The following is a 21244-nucleotide window of genomic DNA, read 5'->3' on the forward strand; positions in this document are numbered from 1 at the left end:
TCTTTGAACCACTTTCATCAGAAGAATATGAATGCTCTTGTTGCTTTTCATCCTCACCCTGGTCTTTATAAAGTTTTGACTATTTGGGTGGATATGTAGTGCCATCTCATTGTATATGCATGTTTATGTAATATTTTTCTTATCACAGAAAGTCTGATCAGATATGAAAGTAAAAAAAAATTGGTATGAGATATTGATTTATGTTCATTGGGCTTCAACTACTAGGCTCATTTCAGGTGGATTCTTTTTTTTTTTTTTTCTTTGCCCCTCCCCCTCAGGTGGATTCTTTTTTTTTTTTAAAATTATATTTTATTAATTTTCATAAACATTTACAGAGATTTTGGGCTTCCACTCATTCATTGTTGCACTATTCTCTCTACCCTCCTCCCAGTTTGTTCTTGTCCAAATGCCACAGTGCTTGTCAAAGCCAGTTCTGATTAATCTTCTTTGTCAGTGTGTCCTTTGCCATTCCCTATCACTCCTCCCTGAGAGAGACTTCACCCTGAGTCATAAGGAAAAGGGGATGGCGTATTCTCTTAGCTACTTCCTGCTGAAAAGGGACGCTGTGGGTTTCAGGGTGAAGATCTTCTCTCACTACTCTAAAGGGCCCCTTTGGCAGTAGGAAACACATAGACTATTATGGAGATTGATTTTGGAATTTAGATGCACTCTTATAGATTGGGCTTGGCCGTACATGTTCATATCCTTGAAGATGTATCATGGGGGTGTTGCAACCTAGAAGACACAAATTTGACTAACAAGTTATAAGTACATGAGTCCAAAAATTATGGAAAAGTAAAAGAAAAGATTCTTTCATTGTTTTACAAACCCTCCCCCAGGTCCCCTCCACCATGTAGCCCTCGCTCTAGTCTCCTGTGATGACAGAAATACCCAGTTATATCTCTCTTTTAAACGGTTCTCTCCCTCCTCTGTTTCAGTGCAGTATACATTATTGAACCCATCTTACTCAGTCTCTCCCCAACCCCAAGGACAGTCCCATTCTACAACAGTGGCATCATGTAATATTTGTCCTTTTGTGACTGGGATATTTCACTCATCATAATGTTCTCCAGAGTCAACCATTTTGAATAATATTGCATGAGTTCCTTGTTTTTTAATGCAGCATAGTATTCCATTGTGCGAATATACCACAGCTTCTCTAGCCATTCGTTTGTTGATGGGCACTTAGGTTGTTTCCAACTCCTTGCTATTGTGAACAAAGCTGCAATAAACATGGGTGTGCATATATCTGCTTGGATGTAGTTCCTTCTGTAGTTCCTGTTTTCTCTCATTTCCTTTTCACAAGTCTCTCATACCTGGAATAGTCTTCAGAAACTTTGATCCAAATTTTTCTCTGTTTCTTTAATTCTAAGTAAATGCATTCTTTTTTTTTCTTTTATGGAAAAATTTGAAGCTATTTTTAGGTATAATTTTGTAAAAATTCATTTAATTATCACTCAATAGATAAACTTAATATAGTTACTAACTCTTACCCTCTTTCCGGGTGTAAGTAATGTGTTTTATTTATTTTCTTGGTCTCATTTTTTTCCCCTAGGTCTGCATAGTTCGGTTTCTAAGTGTTCAGTGTATATTTTTCAGTTTCTCCTTGTGCTTTCCTTTTGGCTTATAAACTCTATAATCAGCATTTCTCATTTCAAAGCAGTCTTTCCTTGACCACACATTGAACTGTCTACTGTCTTTCTCCTTTCCTTGAAAGCTAACTTCCTTAAAACTGAGGTCAGTCAGTCCCTACTCACATATCTCAGCCACTGTTGTCAGATAGATCCCATTGCAGTGCCCTAAATGCTTCACTAAATCAGATTTGGCCTAGGTGAGCAGTGACTTTCTAATTGGCAAACCTAGCAGATACATTTCATTTATTTATATAACACATTTTGTGTGTTTATACAGTAGGTGCTGCTAAGCATTAGACATAAAAGATACCTTCCTAGGGCAGGCATAAAGAGTTTCTGTCATAATAGCAATAACACATTTTTAAGGTGACAATGAATTGTTCTAATAGCTGTAGTTCATTGAATTCTAGCTGTAGGTATCTGTAACTAATAGCATTATGTACGCGATTTAGTTTCCACGAGACATTCATTTTAAAGAGGAAAGTATTGAGTCTTAAAAAGGGTTAGAAACTTGGCCAACAGTTCTGCATTTAGTAAGCTAGAGCTAGAAGTTGAGCCTAGATCTGACTTGAATGCTCATGCTATTAATGGATAGAGAGCTTCATTCTATTGTTAACATGCCTAAGAGCTGTCTGTGATTATTGTGAGGTGAATCAGAAACCCAGTACTAATGTCTCTTCAGTTATGAGGGGGGAGAAAAGACATGGCTATTAGGCTTCTAGGTTGATCTAGAATTAGAACATATCTAAAGCTGAAATTTAGTTTAACACTATATTATTTGAGCCCTGGAGTAGCATTTTGTCCACCCTGCCTGTCTGTCTCTCCCCCCCCCCCCTTTTCCTTTCTCCCTCCCTCCCCCTTTTGCTTCCCCTCCCTCCTCTGTGTGTGTGTGTGTGTGTGTCTGTGTGTGTGTGTGTGTGTGTGTGTAAGAGAGATTTGATAACAGATTCTGTTGTAGCAGAAAAAAAGACATCCCAGATTCAAGCATATTCCATAGAAAACCATTTATCAAGGCATAAATAGGACAAAACAGATCTTCTGGAATGTAGGAAAGTTGTTCTGTGTGAATCATAGACATGGATTTCATTGTATGGTTCCAAGCTCTGTTATAGGCAGGACTAGCAAAGCAGGCAAAAAGGCTGTGGTTAGGGTACCTACACAGTTTCAAATTAAGGAGTTTTCATGATTGGTTTTGGGGTTCCCATAACTTGACTGTGTGTTGATGGGAGGTATGATTGATAGCAGTCATTAAGGAAACACTCAAATTCTCTCTCATATAAGATTCAAAGGTGAAATTGACATTACTGGGCTCATGTGATACAGTAGATTAATTCAAAGTGACTGTTGGCTTTGTCTTTCCCTAGTGGGTCAGATGGGATTATGCCAATAATAGCAATAAGGTAAATAGCACCTTTTGGGGGAGTATGCAAATAAGATGTATAAATTATTAATGAGTGGTTTGGTTAATTTTAGCCACATTGCCAGGCTTAAATTTGCAGGCTCAGGGATTGAAAACCAGATTCTCACTACCACCAAGAAAGAAGAGAAAGTGAGCAGTACGTGTCCTTTGGGGTCAAAGGTTCGTACCCTAGACAAGATAGGCAAAGGGATTGAGACTTGGCAGGAGCAGTAGAAGAGGAGCCAGAGATCAGTGAGAGCTTAACTGGAACACACCCTACATATTCATATTCTCTCATTCTCTCTCTTTGTCTCTCTCTATCTCTGTCTCTCTCTGCCTTCTAGAGCCAAGGGCCTTTGATGAGAGGAGGTTGGAAGCCTCCTTGTAATTGGCTGGACTGAAAGAGCTTTGTAACACTGGCCCAAAGCTATGGGCCTGCAGGTCAAAGAGCTGATGAGCACACCTGAGAAGGTGTGCTGATTGAAGAATTGTAGTCTGTTACTTTCTTAAACCCCACTGTTGTTGTTGCTAAATACTCTCGAGTCATAGAGGACTCATAGTGAAAGACCTGAACACTTGTATAACTTCCAGTTTCTCCAAGTTCATAGAAGTTTCCGGAGACAAGCTGTTTCAGAAGTGGATGCCACTCCTGCTTCCAAGCTTGTTTTAATCGGGGAGCTCCACCAAACACTGTCCACCTTGAGTAACCATTATCACATTTGACACATCAGTTTCACAGTGTTCAGTATCACAACAACCACGAGTTACCTCTGTACAGCAAATGGGCAGGCCAGTGCTATACTGCTTAGAAGAGTATTTGACAAAAAAAAAAAAAAATTAAAACCAGCCGGAGGGCTGCAGGCTAAATCACCCACCTTTGGCTTGGTAGGATCACTTTCTGTCCACTAGGCCAATAGAGCTCCCTTGTTTTTGTTGTTGTTGTTAAGTTCTGTCAAGTCGTAGATGACTCATAGTGACCCCCTAATAAACCCCATAGTTGTACCTGTGAATTCTGTGTAGTCACTGAAACAGATCTGCAACCCTCATAGCAGTGCAGTAAGTGCTCAGGGAGGGACAGTTGGTGTTAGAATTTATAGAGGTAAGGATGGAAGTGGGTTGATATATGTGACCTCACAGGAATTGGTTTTGTGCTGTTGATGTCGATGGGGCTGTTCACCCCTCTGGAGTTAATTAATGGAGATCAGACAAGGCTGCCTCCTTATTGGCAGCACTATTTTCAAGACTTACTTTCAAGAATTTCTCATGGCTTAGGGTGTAGTCCATAGTGTGTTGTGCTGCTGAACTATAAAGCCGTGTGTCTCCAGTGGATTAAATCCACCAGTGACTCCATAGAAGAAAGATGGTCTTTCTCCTTCTGCAGTCTAAGAAAATCAAGTGAAAGATCAGAATCAACTTGATGCTAGTGAATTTGAGATCAGCTTTCAACTGCACTGTCCATGTTGACAAAGCTGCATACTAGGTTTCCTGGTCAGGAAGAACTCATGTCATCTGGGGCTACGTCAAAACCAAAATAAATATAGCTCCACTTCCAGGTGCATCAGATTTTTTAAGGTCTAATAGAATTCCTAGCCTAATACTTATTTCCTTCTTCTTGTTGTTGTTAGGTGCCATCGAGTTAAGTATGACTCATAGCAAGCGTATGAACAAAAGATCTGAACCAGTCCTGTCCTGCGCCATCCTAGGGAAAAAATTCACACAAATTCCTGAACCCATAGGCTATGTACCATTCTGTTTAAAAATCTCATTATAGTGATTATAGATGATGGAATCTCTTGTGTTCAGAGTGTTCACTGGTTGTCTTCTTACTGGGAGAGTGTAGCTTGGGAGTCAGTCTGTCTTGTCTGCTCTTTAGTAATTTGTGATTTTTTTACAAGGTTCAGATCAGTTGCTAAAAGTCATAGTCGACGCAGTGACATCTAATAACATTTCATTTCACACTATCTGATTATGTCTTTAATTTAAATGAGAGTCATTCCTTTTAGAGTAACTAGGACAGTTGAAAGAATGAGTAAGTAAGGGAGCTCTGGTGGCCTAGTGGCAAGACACTGCAGTGCAATCCCAGAGGTACTCGGTTCAAATCCATGAGATGCTGTGCTGGAGAAGGAGGGGGCAATCTCCTCCTGTACCAGTCAGATCATTCTTGCCTCCAAAGCGCTCTCTGGCTGTACCCTCTCCATGACATATCTGGTTTTTTTTGCCATCCATGTCCAGCTCTTCTCCAACACCACAGCTCAAAGGCATCAATTCTTCTTCTGTCATCCTTATTCATTGTCCAGCTTTTAGATGCATAACAAGTAATTGGAAAGACTTTGGCTTGAATGAGATGCCCGTTAGTCCTCAATAATTTGGAGAGGTCCCTAACTGCAGATTTTCCCAGTGGAGTGTGTCTCCTTATTCCCTGACTGCTAGTACCAAGCAAGATGAAGTTGACAGTTTCATTCTCTTTTCCATCTATCATGATGCTGCCTATCTCATCTTGCATACTTTGAACATAATGTTAAGAGAAGCTGTTCCTTGGAGAGGGCATCATGCTTGGAAAGGTAGAGTGTCAGTGAAAGAGAGAAAGTCTTAAATGAGATGGATTGACGTGGTAACTGCAGCAATGGCATCAAGTGTATCAGATGGCATAGATGGCACAGGATAAGACAGGGTTCAGTTTTGTTGTTGTTTACAAGGTTGTTGTAAGTCATGATGGTACCACCAACAGCAGTCCCTTCATTTGGGAGAGGGGAGCTGGGATTTGACTACCTAGAATACATAGAAAAGGAAATAAGCATTTTTATATCATTAATCACTGTCAGGAATTTATCTAATTGTAAGTATTCACTTTCTTGGCTCTAAGTGCATATTAGCATGTTACACTAAGTAATACACATAGGAATGAAACAACAAAAATGACTGGACTGCAAAGAACATAATTCCTGCTTTCTCTTCTCTCCCAGTAATTTTTAAAGGCTCAGTTGGAGCTGTTAAACTAATATTAGCATATCGAAAGTCCTTCCCTCCCACTCAAACAGGGATATTCACTCTGCAATTTGCAAATATTGCTAATCCTCCAAGTAGCTTGCTAGTGAGGTGGATCTTAGGTGCATGTGAGGCTCTGGGAAAAGGATAAACGAAGCAGCCAGATAATGAAATTGTTGAATTTTTGTACAGGGTTTGGAATAACCAGTGACTTGCTAACCTAGACATTGGTGGTGTTAATAATTAAACACAAGATTATATCTGTTGATCCATTAAACATGCTACTGCCTGATTTGTCCTCCCCGCCCATTTTTTATTTGCTCTAGTGAGTCATTTTTACTGTTTTTGCATTTTTTAATTGAAAGATTTCTGGATTCTTTTATCTGAACTGAGCAATAGTATCAAATGTGCATTCTCTATTTAAATAATAACCCTTTGGGCAGTCTTTGACATTCCTTCAAAAGCTCGGTATTAAATTAATAGCAGTTGATACTCTAGCATACTCCTTTGCAAGAGATCAAAGAAATTTGCAAGACTTTTAGAATGTCAATTTTAATATCTTTTTGTTTATATTTTTCCTTTTTTAAAAAAACTCTGTTTGGAATAACTCCACATAATTTGAGAGCAAGAAAACATACATTTAGAATGTCCACAGTAAGACTTTTTGAAAACTCTATTTCTTTCACTTTATTATAACTAGCAGGGAGGTCTCGTGATATAGTCCATACAGTGTTGCCCTGCTAACCCGAAGGTGACACCTCTCTCGCTGGTGGTTTAAATCCCTCAGCACCACTGCAGGGGAAAGATAGGTAATCTTCGCTGATGCCATTTACAGCCTGGAAAAACCAGTGGGGGAGGGGTGGTGGTGGTATGTGGTGTGTGGTGTGTGTCTTCTATGAGTCAGCATATGAGTTCCCAGTCAGCGGTAATAAGAGAGGTAACATAGCATACCTGTTAAATTTCTTACCAGATTTACTGAAAGTTTTTGTAATTCATATTACAAGAGTCAATCAAGTCATTGGTCCATCAGCTTGTGAAGAGGCTCCCATAGCCCCCTCTATGCTCTACTTCCTTTTCAATTGTTCTGTGCCTTTGCTTCCCTAGTGGCCTTCCTTCCCAGCCTTTACAGAGCTTATTGTACTCCTCTCCCATCACTACTTCTCTTTCATATAGCTCTTTCACTTTACTCTGAACTTCTTACTACTTGGTCTTTGACAGTTTTGTCCAGCACTAAGTCTTAGGTATCTTTGTTGAATAAAGGTTGTGCCATATGCTATTGGAATCAGGAACTGAGACTCAGTTGAAGGAATAGAAAAGTTGCTGTTCAGTCAGCCATGTCTCATGTTGACCTTGTGTGCAGTGGGGGATCCAGCTGTTGTGATGATGTGGCTGATCTTTGGAACTAGATTCCCAGGCCTTTCTTCTTAGGTCATCTTGCTTTGTATTGTGCTTAGCATTATAGCAGCACACACGCATATATACTGATAGTGAGAAGTAGTTACATTGGTTTGAAATGGAATTCTGCCACTGAATTACCAAAGTCCTCTGTGCTTAAAGGAAGGAACATGTAGGCAAATATAGTAATGTTTTTTATAATTTAGGACAAAAAAAGATATTAATGCTTCTTGTGAGAACCAGGGAAAGTCTTAAATTGAAGATAATGGGTAAAATAGATTTTTATTAAAAAGCCAGGGGTCATCAAGGGAGGAGCTCTGCTGGCCTAGTGACAAAAAGCTATGCTTCAGTCCTGAAGGCACATAGTTTGAATCCACCTACCAGGGAACAATCTTCTCCTGTGCCATTGGATCTGACTCGAGAGTACAAAATAAGGGGGAAAAAAGCCATGGGTCCTCTAGGTGGAACATGGTGGAAAGAAGAGAAAGATTGATATTTTATACATAAAGGAAAAATATACACAAGCATGAGAGTGTGTTCTTCCCCTAGTGCCCTTCCTTTGATTTGTTCATTCTATAATTGGCCCCAGATCAGGCTGTGTCCTGGGAGTCTCAGTGTCAGCTGGAGGGGCCTCTGGCTTCGGGAAGAGAGGCCGGGACGAAACACTCAGGCACTTGTGGCTTTCTTTTTGTCACAAGTGGGTGTCAGCAGAGTGGACTTGCCAGATGAACTGGAGGTCTCTGGCCCAGAGGTTGCCAGCATTGTTCAAACATTCTTCTAGGTGGTATAGCCCTGTTGTGTCCACTTGCCATACAGAGGTAACTCGTGTTTGCTGTCAAGCTGAACACTGTGACACTGATGTGTCAGATGCGTTAATGGTTACCCATGGCAGACAGTGTTGGTGGTGCCCCCGATTAAAACAAGCTTGGAAGCAGGAGTGGCATCCACTTCCATAAATAGCTTGCCTCTGGAAACTCTGTGAACCTGAAGAAAGGATGAAAGTCACACAAGTGTGAGGACTTGCATTCATAGGTCACTATGAGTTGCCTACAACTCGACAGCACTTAACAACATTCCATTTTTTAAAAATATAACTAACTTACTCATTTCTAATTTCAGAGACTTTTCATCTTGGTAATTTCCTGTACAGTTTTGAAATTTTTCTTTTATTTCTGGTGGATTCTTTGCATGACTTGTTTCCTGTTTCTGGCTCTAGTTGAACCGTGCGTCTCATTAAATACCTTTCGTATCTTAGAATTATGATACAGTTTCTTGTAGGTATCCTCTTTTATAGTTTGCAGTTTCACCCTCTTGTGATGTTGAAGCGCTCACTTGATTGCTTAGTTCATAAAGAGTTGTAGTTTTTCACCCTAAATTCATAGTTTCTCTCTGCACCAGAATCCTGGTGCATATGGTCAGTACACTCAGTCGCTCACCAGAAGCTTTGAAGAGTAATACATCCTTCTTTAGGGTGCTTGGAATAGAGGCCTACTGGTTAAAAATCTGTCATTGATGACCCTCTGGAGCAGTTTTACTCAGACACCCATGAGATCCCCATTGATTGGACTTCACCTGGTGATGTGCACTCAGGTAAAACAACCTCACCCTGTTACTGGTTGATGTGGTGTTAGAAAGTGAGATGCACATAATAATTGGAGGCATTATCAGAGGATTAGTTAGAGCATTTTGTGAGCTAGTTAATATTTGGGCCCAAGTAATGCTTTTTGGAAGAAGTAACACTGAACTGAGACCTAGTAGTAAAAGTTAGGCAGAAAAGGTGGTATCTTGATATAAGGATGAAGAATTGGCTTAAACATATGATAGAAAGATTTTGTGATGTGCTATAGAGTCAGAAATGACTCCTACCTAACCCTCCAGCAGATTTTCAAAGGCTGTAAATTACTTAGGAGATTGCGGACCTTTCTTCCAAGAAAAAGCTGTTAAATTTGAACAGCTTGCTTTTGGGTTGTCAGCACAACTCTACCCAGTAGGCCATCAGAAATCCCTATTATACAAAGATGTTGTTAGGTGCTGGCAAGGGAAATATGAGTCATTGGGACCCTATGAGCAACAGACCTGAATCCTGTCCTATCTTCTACTGTAATTAGCTTCAGTTCATGGTGAGCTCAGTACGACAACCCAAAACATTTTCTGGTCCTGCACTATATTCACAATCTTTACACTTAAGTATGTTATTATTGCCGCTTGTCAGTCAATCTTATTGAAGGCTTTTCTATTTTAACTGACCACCATGGGAGAAAAATATTAGGACATAGAGATTGAAAAGGTATGGAGATAGGACACATCCACCCTTCCCAGTTTAGAACCATGCAGTGTTTCCTTGCTCTGTTCTGATGATTGCCTCCCTGTTCCAAGTATAAGTTTTCTCACGATCAACTGTTCTGGGATTCCCATTCTTCTCAGAGTCAGCCACAGTTGGTTGTGGTCCACACAGTCACATGCCTTTGCATAGTCAATGAAACACAGATAAATATTCCTCTGGTATTCCCTGCTTTCAGCCAAGATCCATCTAACATTAGCTACAATATCCCTAGTACCACAGCCTCTTCTAAATCCATCCTGAACTTCAGGCAGTTCTATGTTGATGTGCTGTTCCTTTGTTTTGGGATACTTTCCAGCAGAATCTTGCTTGCATGTGATATTAATGATATTGCTAGATCATTTTCACACTCTGTGGGATCACCCTTCTTTGGAATGGAAACAAATATAGATCTCTTCCAGTCAGTTGGCTGGGTGGTTGTCCTCCAGATTTCTTGACACAACTTGGTGGGCACATCTAGGGCAGTCAGGGATGTGTCCTATCTCCATACATTTTATTTTATTTCTTTTTTTTTATTGTGGGTTTTGTTTTTTGTTTGTGTGTGTGTGTGTGTGTGTGTGTGTACCGTCAAATAGAATCTGACTGGTACAGGAGGAGATTGCCCCTCCTTCTCCAGCAGAGCATCTGGTGGATTTGAACCGTGTACCTCTGGGATTGAAGTGCAGCTTCTTGCCACTAGACCGACCACCAGAGCTCCCTGACATTTTCTTCTTTAAAAAAATTAATTTTAATGAAAGTTTACAGAGACTTTGGATTTCCATCCATTCATTGTTGCACTTTTCACCCCACCCACTCTGTCTCCCCCAATTTGCTCTTCTCTTTGAAAAGTAAAAGAAAAATTCTTTCATTGTTATACCAATCCCTCCCCTGCAAGTCCACTCCACTGTGCAGCCTTCATTCTGGACTCCTGTCAAGACAATAATGCCTAATCATATATCTGTTTCAATGCAGTGTACATTATTTATCCCCTCTTACTCAGGCTTCCCTCAACCCCCATGTCAGTCTCGTTTTACAACAGTGGCCCTATGTAGTATTTGTCCTTTTGTAACTGAGATATTTCACTCAGCATAAAGTCCTCCAGGGTCATCCATTTTGCATAATATTTCATGAGTTACTTGTTTTTCAATGTAGCGTAGTATTCCATACCAGAGCTTCTCTAACCATTCATTTGTTGATGGGCACTTGGGTGGTTTCCAACTCTTTGCTATTGTGAACAAAGCCGCAATAAACATGGATGTTCATATATACACTTGGGTGGCAGTTACCGTTTCTTTAGGGTCTGTTCCCAGTAGTGCAATTGCTGGGTCAGATGGTATTTCTATTTCCAACTTTTTGAGAAAACACCATATACAGTCTTCCATTGTGGTTGCACCATTTTACACTCCCACCAACAGTGAATAAGGGTTCCAGTTTCTCCACAACCTCACCAGCATCTGATGTTTGCTATTCTGTTAAATTTTGCTATTCTTACTGGGGTGAGATGATATTTCATAGTTGTTTTGTCTCCATAGCTTTTCAATCTGTATGCAGAACAGATTATCCAGGATTTGGGTTCTTTGAGGAGAAATGTGGCATCAGATTGGAGAAAGACTCATCAACAATCTGCGTTACACAGATGACACAATCCTGCTACTAAAACTGAGGAGGGTCTGAAGTGCTTGCTGCAGGTCAAGGATTGCAGCCTTCAATACGGATTTAAGCTCAACATCAAGAAAACAAAGAGTCTCACCACTAGATCAATTGCCAACTTCCTGATAGATGGTGAAGAGATTGAGATTGTTAACAAAGCTTTAGTTTGCTTGGCTTCACAATCAACACTTTGGCACCACCAGCCAGGAAATTAAAAAATGTATTGCATTGAGAAAGTCTGCTGTCAGAGACCTTGCCAAAGTACTGAAAAGCAGTGATTGCAGTCTGGAGATTAAGGTGCGTCTGATACAGGCCATGGTCTTTGCAATCACTTGCTATGCATCAGAGAGCTGGACAGAGACTAAGGATGATAGAAGGAGAATTGATGCTTTTGAGCTCTGGTGCTGGGGAAGATTATTGACCATGGACTGCTAAGAGAACAAACAAGTTCATCCCAGAGAAGGTGAAACCAGGCTGCTCCTTGTAGGCAACGATTCTGAAGCTTCATATGACGTACTTTGGACATGTTGCAAGGAGGGACCAGTCCTTGGAGAGAGACATTATGCTTAGGAGGGTGGAGGGACAGCACAGGAGAGGAAGGCCCTCGATGAAATGGATTAATACAGTGATTAGAGTAATGGGGATAGGTGTATCAGAGACAGTAAGATTGGCACAGGATAGAGCAGGGGTTAGGGCTGTTGTACATAGGGTCGCTGTGAGTTGTAGGTGATTCGACAGCACATAACAGCAACCCCCACCACCACGGGAGAAGGATGAGCAATCTCTTCCTGTGTGATTACTGACTCTGAAAACCTGCTGCAGGGTCCGGGTCAGCAATGGGTCAGTTCTGACCTGATGGTACACAGCAACCAACACCACCATGATGTCATTTTTGTAGTAATTATTCTTTACTGATGATGGACTATATAGTTGGTATTATTCAACCTTGGCCTTGATTTCACCTGAGAAAGAATTCTTTGGTTTTATTTTCTTTAAGGCCTGTTTGAGGATTACGTGAAATAATAAATGTAATGTCTTTGCATAATGCCTCACATGTTGTTAGGCCACTTAAGTGTGAATTCCTGTACACCTCTGAATTTTAATGTACATACAAACTTCTCTGTCTTAGCGGTTCCCATTTAGTTTGTCTTTTTGATTACAGATTGATAAAAATATTTTGCTTTGTAAAACCTATTAAAAATCTGAGGTGCATGAAATGATTTCTAATAACAAATGGGAGCTTTGTTGTTGATTATTAGGTACATCAAGACATTATCTTCCTGGTACCCCCCCCCCAACTTTCATCCCAACAAAAGATGAAATCCAGCTTTATGAGTGGTTGAATGGAAAACCAGTTTTCTTTGTAAACTCTCACTGAAATCACAAAGAAACATTATTACAGTACACCAATATTATGTTAAAGATGTTTTAGTGTATCTGACATATTTCTTTTATGATTCTAATGTGCAAAAAGTTACACTGTATACTTAGAGAAACATTTGGTTGGTAGATATGAACCAGACCTGGATTTTTCCAGTTTAAATCCAATTTCAATGTAAATACAACATAGGAAAAAAAGCTTGTTAGTAATCTGGGCACTACCTGATATGTGTAAATTCTCCTTAGGGTTTACTGAGTGCCTCATGACCAGTCCAACAGCATACTTTATGATGAAAACGTACATCAGTCCGTGAAACTAAGAGGTTAAAAAAAATTGCATTTTAAAAATAGTAACTTTCAGAACAGAACAAGAGAACAATACATGAGTCAAAATATGGAAAGGAATGTGTCCTGTCGCCATACTTCTTCAATCTATATGCAGAACAGATCATTTGGGAGTTTGGACTTTATAAGGAGGAATATGGCATCAGGATTTGAGAAAGACTCATCAACAACCTGTGTTATATGGATAATGTAATTTCACTTGCTGAAACTGAGGAGGACCTGAAGCATTTGCTGCAGAAGTCCAAGGACTGTCGTCTATAAAATAGATGGAATCTTGTTATCAAGAAAATGAAGACTAACTAGAGGCTAAGGTATTCCTGATACAGCCATGATCTTTGTGTTGGAGACAGTGAGATTGATTGGCTCAGGATAGAGCAGAATTCAGCTATTGTGCATAGGGTTATTGTGAGTAGAAATTGATTTGATGACACATAACAAGAAGTTCATGTTCACTTAGAAAATTCTAATTTGATTAGATGATTATGGTTTCTACAAATTGAATGGCAGTGACAAAATATAGTTTAGACAGTGTATGGCCACACTCCTGTTAATGTGTTTGGAAATGTTGCTATTGAATTGATGTTGATTTATAGTGATCACATAGATGAAAACTTGAAAATTTTTAAAGAATGGAGGTGAGCCATCAGTTCACAACACTGCTTCTTTCTAGCAGAATAACTCCATTGGTGACCTCATATGTTGGGCTAGAACTGTGCTCCAAAGGGTATTCAGTGACTGATTTTTATATTGCCAGACCTTTGTGCTGGTGTGTCTCTGAATGTACTCAAATTGGCAACATTTTAGTGAGAAGCTGAGTGCTTCATTCCTTTTTTTTTGTCATTTTATATATTTATTTTTAAATAGCATTCAGTTTATTATAAATATTTAGTATTGGCTTCCCATATTTCCCCCCTTTTTTAATATCATAATTATCATCTAGATGAGCATGCTTTATACACAAACAAATAAATTAAACATAATAAACTCAAAGAAATACTTTCAGAAATCTCCATATGATCAGAAGGATTCAGGTTGAATATTCTTTGAAAGTCTGTTTTAATTTTCCCATTGCCACAGTGCTTGTCAAAGCCAGTTCTGATTAATCTCCTTTGTCAGTGTGTCCTTTGCCATTCCCTGTCACTCCTCCCTGAGAGAGACTTCACCCTGATTTGAGTGCTTCACTCTTTGTCCCTCCTAGGAATGGCTAGGAAAGTTGATATCAAGTGGAAAAATGCCTAGATATGCCAGCTTTTCTCCTCACAGTTTGATTCCTAATAAAATCTGTCAATGTCTTCCTTCACTTAAATAAAATGTATTTTATGCAACTCAGTTATTGTAAGTCCTTTTAAGAAGTTGTACACCTGTAAGAAGTTGAATTGTCTAAAAATATACAATAAATATATTTATAAATGACAAAAAAAATATTAGAAGCAGCAGTTTTGTTTGCTTATGTACAAGTAAAAAACTCAGGGATTTAGTTCCTTGGTTTGAAGGTTTAAGACCATTATTTCATGGAATATCCGAATTATTTGATCCTATAACAGGTTATATCCCATTAGGGAGCTCTAGTGGCTTAGTAGGGAGTTGTGCTGCCAGTCCAAAGGTGAGCAGTTTGAATCCACTAGCTGCTCATCAGGGGAAAGATAGGCAATCTCCTTACATCTTTTAATAGCCTCTGAAAACCACTGGAGGGTCAACGAAGTGTTTGTTCCAACTTAATGGCAACAAGAAAGAGAGAGCATAAGCTAACAGGTTTTAGTGTATCTCTTCTATTTCCTAGTTCTAAGTGTCTGGGATCTTTAAAAAGGTTTATTTGGTCAGCCATGACACTGCTGGCCTCTATGCACCTGTAGCAAGAGAGAAAAAAAAAAGTCAGGAGCAGGAGGAGAGCATAGAGTATGAGTCTAACTGCCTCCTTGGCAATGAGCCCAGAAGAACTGGGCACTTACAGCTGTCAATACTGAACATTTTTTTATTATAAATTTTTTTAGTTCATTTTAATGAACATTTACAGATTTTGGATTTCCAGTCATTCATTGTAGTATTTTTCTCCCTGCCCCACTCGTACCCCCCAGTTTGCTCTTCTCTGAAAAGTAAAATTCCTTCATTATATACAGCCCCCCCCCCCCGAACATTTCTACCAAAACCCCTGGAAAAATACTAATCAAATGAGACAGAATGTTGAAGAGAACTTAAGGTTGCATAGCGGAGTGCATGGGGGCGGGGGCAGGGCGGGGACTGTATAGCAACGAAGAAGTTTATCTTTTGCTTTTCAAGGAGAGGAACAAACTGGGGGGAAGGGGGTAAAGAAAAAAGTACAACAATGAATGAATGAAAATCCAAAATCTCTGTAAATTTTCATTAAAATTAATACAATTTTTAAAAAACTTTAAAAAAAAACAAAAAACCTAACTGTTATGAACTCCATACTTTACAGAGCCATGAAGGCTAGGTGCACCCTTGAAATCTGTTGTCCTGAAATAATCTTTAAATCTTAAAAATAGTTAAGTCTAAAAACCAAACAATAGTTTGGCCTAACTAGTAAAGAACAGATGCCTGGAGCAAGATAACTCTTTTTTAAAAATAATTATTGTCGATTTTAATGAAAGCTTACAGAAACTTACGGTTTCCATTCATTCATTGTTGCACTTTTGTCCCTGCCCACCCCATCCCCCCTAATTTGCTCTTTTCTTTGAAAACTAAAAGGAAAATTCTTTCATTGTTATATAATCCCTCTCCCCCAGTCCACTCCACAATGCAGCCTTCATTCTGGACCCTTGTCATGACCTAATCATGTAACCCTTTTAAACAGTTCTCTCCCTCATCTGTTTCAATGCAGTATACATTATTTATCCTCTCTTTCTCAGTCTTCCCTCAACCCTAATATCAGTACTATTTTACAGCAGTGGCCCTATGCAATATTTGTCCTCTTGTGACTGAGATATTTCACTCAGCATAACTCCATGGTCACCCATTTTGTATAATATTTCATGAGTTCCTCGTTTTTTAATGCAGCATAGTATTCTATTGTGTGAATATGCCAGAGCTTCTCTATTCATTTGTTTGTTGATGGGCACGTGGGTTGTTTTCAACTATTTGCTATTGTGAAAAGAGCCAAGATAAACATGGGTGTGCATATATCTGCTTGGGTGGCAGTTATGGTTTCTTTAGGGTATATTCCCAGTAGTGAAATGGCTGGGTCAAATGATATTTCTATTTGCAACTTTGCAAGAAAACACCATACAGCCTTCCAGAGTGATTGCACCATTTTACACTCCCACTAAGAGTGAATAAGGGTTCCAGTTTCTCCGAACGCCAGCATTTGATGTTTGTCGTTCTGTTAACTATTCTGTTTGCTATGCTTACTGGGGTGAGATGATATCTCATAGTTGTCTTGATTTGCATCTCTTAGAGCTAGGGATTTTGAACATTTCTTTATGTGCTTGTTGGCCATCTGAATGTCTTCTTTGTTGAACTCTTTTTAAGAGGTCTCTCTCATTCATTCTTATTGCCATCTATTCATAACCAGCTCATTGCTGATCTCCTCCTCCCCACCCCCCACCCTAAGGAGATTTTCAGCAGCTGTGGAATTGCATGACAGGCGAACCCCTTTTCTGTCAAGGAGCAGCTGGTGAATTTAAACCTCCTAGCTTTGGGCTGGCAGCAGGGCTCCCTACCTACAGCACCCTGACAACAGCACCTAAAAAGATCAGATAGGAGTTTATGTTAATGGGTGGGGGCAACTCAGAAATGAAACATAAGAGCAGTTGCATAGAAGAATATGATCATTATCACTTAATTGTACATTTAAAAACTTCAGAGTTTCTTAGAATTTTCATTTAGAAACTTTTGAATTGATATGTTTTGCCTTTGTATTCTCAGGAACAACAAAAATTAATTTTAAAAAATGATGCTGTAAGGTATAAAAGCATGCACACAAATAAAATGTTATTTTAGGAGCTGGTGTCATGTGGATGCTCACATAGAAGTCAGTCTGGGTAGAAGAGAAGCTCTAAAGATACAAGTGATTTGGAATTTGGAGATAGGGAAAAAAAGCAAGCAGAAAACTGGATGGTGTTATTTCAGTCACGGCCAAAATGTCATGTGATTCAGTTTATTTATTTATACAGTTCAGTGCTGAGCACTTACTGCAAATACTTGTGGCTTGATAGTATTTTGTGATACTCTGAAAATAAGATAATAAGATTATAAGAAGATTTGTAATTTGGTGTTTGGTTTTTTTTCAGACTGTGTTTGAAATTAGAAGTAAGAGGATCACTTTTGTGCTAAATAAATAAATTTTGTAAGGTAGTAATAGTAATGGGGAGGGGAATCCCAGAGGCATAGAATACACAGTTGCCAGCCCCCCGCCTTAATCAGTTTGTGATAGTTGTATACTTGAGCACTTGAAAAAATATGCCTCTGTGGGAAAAAAGCCATTAAGTGTGACTTGGAAACTCAATATATGTTTTGCAAAATGTTAAAGATTTTAATTAATTTTTAGTACAGTAGTTGAAAGAGTAATTTAAATACAGATTTAAAATATTAGTATGTGGTATATTGGGAAAATCTCAATGTAAAACAAAAGTAGACAATTGCCTCCCTTAAAATCTTATTTTGAAAAAATAGCTGCTATAAATTTGACCTATTCTTAGGTCAGTCTTTTAAATGAAAGTTGTTTTTATAACTCAAACAAGGAAGAGTGAAAGCAATAGTATCTTGAAAGTAAGTTTCATTTTAATTCTGATTTATTATAGGGTAGTGATTAGGAAGATTAGAATTTTTCCTCATTGTGATCTCTAGTGGTATAGTCTGTAAGGTGTTGCACTGTTAACCCAAATGCCAAACTTTTCCAATAGTTAGAATCTATCTTTGGGAGAAAGATGAGTAAGCTCTTAAGTGGTTTGGGTTGTACAAAAGAAAAACTAGAAATCCATGGTAATTAAGAAATTCTAGTTATTTATAGCAATTTTTCATTCTCAGTTTTATGTTTTCACCTGTGGTATTTTTGGACTATATCTTAATGAATTTTTAATGTAATATTTGTCCTGGTGTGTACTTATTTTCTTTTCTAACTTGATCCATAAACTTTTAATACTCAGACCAATTAAATGCAGGCTTTAAGTTGTAATCATTATGGATTACAATTAAAATTAGCTCTTTTTTTCATAGCAAGAGAAGTGGAACCAACTTCTTGTTGTTGTAGTATGCTGTTGAGTTGGCCATAGCTGACCCTCCAGCGGGTTTTCAGGGCCAGAAATCTCATGGGAGGAGATTGCCCAGCTTTCTCCTCTGGAGCAGCTTGTGGATTTAAACTACCTTTATTATTATTATCATTATCATTAATTTTATTTAGGAAGAATATTTAAAAATTTGATCAACTTTTTAATCTACTCGCCATTTTCTACCTAAGGAAATTATAATAGAACAATAAGAGATGAGAATCACTGTAATTTCTATCTTTTCTAATGGAATTAATGACATAACTGGTGATTATGTGTTTTAAACAGTCACTTGGAAAAACACAAGATATTACTCAAAAATATAGTTCAGCATCTAGGAAATGTGATAAAATTCTGAGACCCACATAGGTCAGCATAGCAGTAAAATATAGAAAGCAAAACCTACATAGGTATAGTATGTGCTGAGTGCTGAATGGATGATACATAGAATAGAAAATACTGAGAGCATCTATGGAAGAAAACTTGAGATAGAATGCCTTAGTGAAAGAGGTAAGAATGCGACTGAGTTTTGAGAAGAATGGTAGACTGTTATTCTGAAGACTAAATAATCAGCAGAGAAACTTCAGGGTTTACACATAAATAATAATTAAGTAGTGGGCTTGAAATGGAAACAAGAATGATAGGAACTTTTTAGGGTCTAAAAAGAAGGCAGAGGTGAATTACTGGTAGAATTCTCACTTTCCATGTGGGCACTCAGGTTCTGTCCTCAGCCAGTGTGCCTCGGGAGCAGCCATCATTTTTCTGCTCGTCAATAGGGACTGAAGTGTTGCTAGCGAGCTCTGGTGATCTAGTGGATAAGGATTCGTGTTGCCAACCCACAATCAGGCAGTCCGAGTCCACTAACTGCTCTTCAGGAGAAAGATGGATAGTTTTCTTCTGTGCAATGTATAGCTTGTCAAAACTCACCAGAAGTTTAGCTGTGAGTTGATAGCAATGAACAGCAGTGTAAAGGATTATATACAATGGCTAGTAATTTCTTTTACAGAGCATCCAACTAGTCTCTTAAGAATTTTGGCTTTCACTGTCATGTGTTCAGAGTTTGGAGCGCAGACAAGGGAAGGAAGGGAAAAAAATTAGTCTATGCAGGATATAATCTTGAATATCATTGTTAAGCCTCAAGGTATTAACTGCTAAGTAATTGAGAGCTTTATGTTCATTTAAAATTTAAGAGTGGATAGATAATAACCATTGCATTGGAACAGATGAGAGAAAGAACTGTCTAAAATGAATATATGATTAGGCATAATATGTCCAGAATAAGAGATACATCATTGCAAAAAGGACTGGATGTGGGGAGGGGATAAGTAATTGTGCAACAATGAATGAATATTTTTTTTAAAAAAGTGAACTGTGGGTGGGGAGGTTTAAAATGTTCAACAATGAATGAATGAAAATCTAATTTCTCTATAAAGAGGTTTGTTAAAAATCACAATTAAAATGAAATTTTATTTTTAAAATATGGTTCATTACATATTTGAATTTATACTTAAGAAAATGTTAGATTATCACGGGAGTTACACAGATGTGACGAATTAGTTGTATGCAAACATTTACATGTATTGAATGTCTTCCTGGAGAGTGAAAACAAGTTACTCCTTGGAGGCAAGGATTTTGAAGCTTTATCTCACATACTTTGGGCATGTTGCCAGGAGGAACCGTTAGGTCCTTGGAGAAGGACATCATGCTTGAAAGGGTGGAGGGGCAGCGCAGGAGAGAAGACCCTGGATGAGATGGATTGACAGAGTAGGGTAATGGGACTAGGAGTATCAGAGACAATGAGCCTGGCTCAGAATAGGGCAGGCTTCAAAGCTGTTATGCATAGGGTCGCTATGAGTTGCACTTGATTCAACAGCACATAACATCAACAACAACATATTTAAATGTAAGTAAAAAATTTATAGAATAAATTTGCCTTTTAAATTGAGATATCAGCTTGTTTAGACTTGATCACATAGGAAGCTGTAAGTAAAGAATAGACCCATTTTTTATGTGGAAATTAATACAACGTGATTGCTTTTTTGTAAAATGGAGTAGATTAAACTTTTTTCTTCATATAGATCAATAAACAGTATAATTTTGATCAGATTCTTTTCCATCTTTTATCTGTCTAAGAGATAATGGCATTGTTACAGTAAACTAAGGGGCTTGGCTTATGTATTTCTTTTTAACAAATGACTGGAAAGAAGTATGTAGAGATTTTAGCATAAGATATCTTGACTTTTACTTATTTTACAAATATGTAACTCAGGAATAATTTTCCTGTGTGGTCTAAATAAAAGTTCCAGATCCTTGGATGCTATAGTTCTTCTTGGCTACTACTAAATAAAATGTTGATATTTCAAACAACTATGAGATATCATCTCACCCCAGCAGCAAGTTAAACAGGGCGGCAAACAGCAAATGCTGGCAAGGTTGTAGAGAGATTAGAACTCTCATTCACTGCTGGAGGGAATATAAAATGGAACAGATGATCTGACACTTTCTTAAAAAGTTGGAAGTAGAATTACCATTTGACCCAGTAATTCCACTACTGAGAATATACCCTATAGAACCAGAGCTCAAACAGATGTATGCATATCCATGTTGATTTCTTCATTAGTCACAATAGCAAAGAGATGGAAGCAACCCAAGTGTCTGTCAACAAACTAATGGATAGAAAAACTATGGTACATTCACACAATGAAATATTACATAGCATTGAAAAACAGTGAACTTGTAAAACATTACATCTTGGGAGAACTTGGAGGACATTATACTGAGTGAAACATCTCAGTCACAAAAGGTCAAATACTGCATAATGCTGTTATTATAAAATGGGGGGGGCTGCATGGGGAGAGAATGGGGAAGAGTAGATAGATAAACACTGCATTAGAACAGTTGATGGGAAGAACTG

The sequence above is a fragment of the Elephantulus edwardii genome, unplaced genomic scaffold (genome assembly GCF_000299155.1).
Source record: "Elephantulus edwardii isolate Elephantulus edwardi_28Jun2011 unplaced genomic scaffold, EleEdw1.0 scaffold00081, whole genome shotgun sequence".
Taxonomy (NCBI): domain Eukaryota; kingdom Metazoa; phylum Chordata; class Mammalia; order Macroscelidea; family Macroscelididae; genus Elephantulus; species Elephantulus edwardii.